Genomic DNA, 5,135 nt, shown 5'->3' on the forward strand with positions numbered 1-5,135 from the left:
TCCCAAACAAATCATAAATACTATACAATCGTTCCTCTCCAATAGAACAAACACCGTACACATCGGAAATGCAAAATCGACAGTATTCACACCAACTGCAGGAGTTCCTCAAGGGAGTGTCCTATCTCCACTCTTGTTTAATATATACATCTCGGACATCCCCAGAGCTCAAAACTGCACACAGTATCTATATGCGGACGACTATGCCATCAGCGCCCAAGGGAAATCCCCAAACAGTATCACGAACAAACTAAATGGAGCACTCCAAAAATACTCCAACTATTGCAATACATGGAAACTTAAAATTAACAACACAAAATCTGAGGCCATCTACTTTACAAGATGCACAAGCCAACGCCGAACCCCAAGCCGTTGCCCAATAATTAACAACACCGAAATTCAATGGAAACAATCAGTAAAATATTTAGGAGTACTCCTTGATAAGCGTCTAACCTTCCAAACGCATATCGAAAATATAGGGCTCAAATGTGAAAAAATATTCAGAAGCACTTACTGCTTCATCAACAGAAGATCCAAATTGTCAATAAGAAACCAAATCCTTATCTACAAATCGCTAATCAGACCAATCATGTCATACGCAGCCCCCATCTGGTCCAGCTGCGCTCAAACACACTTACAAAAACTCCAAACAATCCAGAACAAATTTCTTAAAACCATCCTCAACCTACCTCCATGGCACAGAACAACAGAAATTCACAAAATGAGCAACATCCCCACTTTCCACCAACACGTTGCAAAGTTGTCACAAAATTTCCATCAGACAATAGAAGAGGCCAGTAAATAGAACACACAACTACCCAACCTGCTCAACCAAATGTAAATTAGCTAGGATATAAGTCTAAATAGTCTAGGCCCAATAGTCTTAAGTTTAGATAAGGAATAATTAAGTTATGTTTAAGTTATTTTAAGACCAACCAGCGCAGGTTTTTTCTTGCAAATTTTTCCTGCATCTACGTCTCCAGCCACCGACAAAGGTCGAATAACGATAAATACGTTACCACCAGATTAGGTTGTAAATTTATATGACAATGAGGAAAAGAAAATCTGTACCCATTAAGAGCCATTTGGCAAACCACTATTGTAAACTACCATATCAAACATGCAAAATATACTACTACTACTACTACTTGCACTAGAAAGTCTTGTTTTTTTCCGGTTTCAGTCATTCTAGCAGCTGGCAGCTTCTTGCCCAAACATTTCAAAACCCCATCGCCAAGCCACGTGTCCCTGCGTGCATCGGTTAAACTTTTGCTTGCACCAAAAACTGTGCAACTTCATTTTCGAGCATAACAAAACCAACCTTTTGACATGACACCAAGTACCACAGAAAGCATGAAACTATTTGGGTGCAACCAGGCCGACCGCCGGCTGGTTTCCGCCAACAAACTAGAAAACTTTCTGCGAACGAAACCGTATCTGTAACTGTGTAACTCGGGGTTGTAGAACAACACTGATTCTTTGTCTGGTAAGGCGGGTTACCGGTAGCAATTAAAAACTTGGTTATCTAACATCGTCGAGCAGCATTAAATACAGTAAACATTTGGTAAATTGAAACAGTTCGCTACGAATCAAATGTAACAGCAGAAAAGGACCACAACCCAGCGATATAAAAGACCAATCGTCGGTCGCTCATTTCCATTTCTAATTCGAATCAATGTTCGACAAAAGAACAATCCGTGCTCTCTAAATAGTCATCCGATCCGACAAATGTGAGATCGCAACTCAAACACGTGGGCAACAACGAGCGAAATACACTGTAAAGATAACATTTTAAATCAAACCAATTTAAAGGAACGTGGGAACTTGCAGCAAGGTTGCGTTTGCTCGGCAAATATTTACCACACACACATCCGAGCAGGACGCAGCAGTACCTGAATCTGGCACGTTTCAATTTCATCTATCAACGGATTTAATCAACCGCTCATGATGCGTCACGAGTGTGCGGCGGCACACACGGTGTGCCGGGCTGTAAATGGAGCCTCTTTAATAATTGATCAACTCTCCTTCAAAAGCCCCCCAACAGGCGGCAGCACCGGTCGTCCGGTGCAGCGTGCTGCAGTTTGAAATCGCTGAACGGAAAACAAAACCCAGCCATCACACACGCACGGACGGAGAGCTCAAGCCCCGGAAGGACTTTTAACTTAGTTTATCTTTTTTCTGTCCTCTCTCCCTCTGTCTCTCTCTCTCTCTCTCTCTGTGGCGTAATTTATCCTGCGCCCTATCTACAAGGCCAAATCTTGATGTGTAAATGTTTGATGCCGACAACACAGCACGGGCTCGCAAAAGAGGGAGAGAGAACCGGGAGACATTCCAGGGTATGCACCGTTTCCGGCTCGTTGTTGATTAAAACGTAATCAATCTGAAACCGGCAATCAACAAATGGAATCGAAGTTGCGTGCGTCGGCCGGCGTGGACCGTTTATGGTTCACGTATTTGTTTTACGCTGACTGGCGGTTCGTTACATGAATATTTACTTTATGTCAATGGGCGTATGCCGGGGTTTCGATTTTGGACACTTCTCCGGTTGAATTAAATAAAAAATGAGATGTTCATCGGATGGAAAAGTTGATTACAAATTGTGCGAAAGTTTCGGCACGTATGGGCACGTACCTAAAGTAATTGGTAAAATATAGAACCAGTGGTTTATCCATAAAAGTTAAATCCTTAAAGACTAGAATGTTGCAATGAACAAATGTTTTTAAAAGAAACCAACAAAACCCAAACACAATAACGTCATGATGAGAAAATGAAGAATAAATTTCTCAAAATGGTTTTTTTATGTTTGTTGCACTTTCGCTAACCTAAAATGAAAACAAGAAATAAAAAAAAGGGTTATGAATGGGGTTAGGTTATGTATTTGAAAAATGAATGATTATTTGGCTGGATCGCAAAAAAAAATACCACCACCTCAAACAGTATCCCCAAAAAGGTCCCATTTACTACGATATTTTTAAGGATAGAAAACTTGATGAGTACCACACAATACTGCTGTAAAATCGATACCCGTAGCTTGAGGTTATCGTTGAATTTGTTTTGGCACCTTAAAGAAAAGGCTTCTGCGGGACATACTTTAAAGATCGTTTAAAATCGTTATTTTAAAGCATTAGATGATCGCTACATTTATCGATTACATCTCTTTCAGTCAACAAGAAATTGAGATGAAAGAAACCTAGGTTGCTACAACAACTTCTCGCATGATTCAATTTATGCGTCGTGAGTCAAACATTTTTCACAATCAAATCAAGAATTTGACTATACATTGAGCAAATCCTAACGCATACAGTCCTTTTCCTGAGGATTTGGGAATACCATGTTCCGGCACAGCTTAAGTGCCGCTGTTGCTACTTAATCACCCACACACTATTATGTCTTTCTTGCAACATAAGTTGCAAGTACATTAAGTATTATGTATAAAGTAATCATTTCAGTACGTTAAGTTTTTTTTTCTTGAAGAGTCAATTACAGGAGCTTTCTCCTGTTCCTTTACAGGATAGTTAGGCTGATGACCACATATTCCACGCGGAATCTTCAGTTAGTATTAAATTGGCGAGCGCCTCGCAAAAGCCCATAACAAAAGCGAGATAAATTTACACCATCGGCACTCAGCTTTCCATGTTTGTAAACATTTTCAAGGATTAAAACGAAAACAAAATTAGCTATGCGTGCGTGATCGTATAATAACACAAAGTTGGAAGTAAAAAAACCCTCAGAGGTGATGTTTGTGCTTTTCGGGTCTGTGGATTTGAATTATACTTTTGAAAAAATCACATTTTCCGGATGTTCGTTGGTTGGTTGTGCCTCCGCAATTACTTCTCATGTCCCGCGGCAATCGAAACTTTTGCGCTCCTCATCAGCATCATTGCGAAAACCCAGCGAGGACCGGCCGTGGTATGTAAAAACCCGGCATTCGGCAGTTGAAGTAAACGTTTGAGCCGTAGCAGAAAGGCCGCAGGGCGTGTAAATAGCGTACAAGTTAGACCGGATCGGGTTAGACCGACGAGTGGGCCACAACACCCCAGTGCACTCCAACGCCAAATAGGGGAGAAAAAGAACCACACACACACACACACCCACATGTTGTTTGAGTTTGAGTGAGTTTGACACGCAATTAGCGGGAAGTTGTTCAACATCTTTCAAGTTGACGTCCAGGCTGCATTCGCATTCTCCGACTCATCTGATTAGACACCAGATGCGCGTGGTCGTGTGTAAATGGAACACGGCTCCGCACTCCAGTCGCTGTGCTGCTGAGCCTTGGAACGGCTCCATCGATCATTACTCTGTAATCTCCGGAGGTCAGTGCTGCTGCTGCCGCCAGTCAGTCAGTCCCAACTGACAGCCCGAAGGTGTCGGTGTGGGTCGGTGTGGTTTGATCTAAACTACTCTCGCCAGGAGCCCAGGCGACCGGGCGCCCAAGTACAACACGCAAGCACCCAAGTGACACGATAGCAAACAGCGAGATAATGGGGTGGTGCAGAACTGAAGACGACCCAGCAATAAGATAACCATAATTAACACGACCCACAAACTTTCTTTGGCACAACAACGACCACGGATAACCCATCCCTAGGGCACCCCTAGGGGTTACTTGCCCGGGCAAAAGGTTGGCCTCGGTCCTCGGTACGGACGAGAGCACGTTCCAAGTTACAACCACCGACGGCGGGGACCGACTTCCCTCAGGTGTGTGTGCCAACGCGTCCCGATATCACGGGGTGCGCTTCTTTAGCTACGTCGTCCCCATCCTGGGAGCATCATTAATTGGGAAGCCGGTGTCTTCAGCCGTTCCGTTCCGTTCCGCAGTTGCATCCGGTCTGGATCCTCTTCGTCATGCAAAAGGAGACTTCTTTTGCTGATCTTCACGTTCGGAAGTTACCCCCGGTGATCTTCCCCGACGAGCGGGCGATGTCAAGGTGCCCGAGCTACTTCGAACGAAAGAGCATCTCGTGAGGTGCCCCTTGTCACGGCGTGTGTAGTGTTGCACAATAAAATCGTCCGTCCTTCCGTTCCGAACCGGGCGGGTGGGACGGGTTTAAATTTATTCCACCTTATCGCGCTACCGTTTATTCTGCCACTCTAGCATGCACCGCACGTAACGCGGCAGCGAAACCCTGCCCTCT

The sequence above is a fragment of the Anopheles cruzii genome, unplaced genomic scaffold, assembly GCF_943734635.1.
Source record: "Anopheles cruzii unplaced genomic scaffold, idAnoCruzAS_RS32_06 scaffold00239_ctg1, whole genome shotgun sequence".
In the NCBI taxonomy this organism is placed as follows: domain Eukaryota; kingdom Metazoa; phylum Arthropoda; class Insecta; order Diptera; family Culicidae; genus Anopheles; species Anopheles cruzii.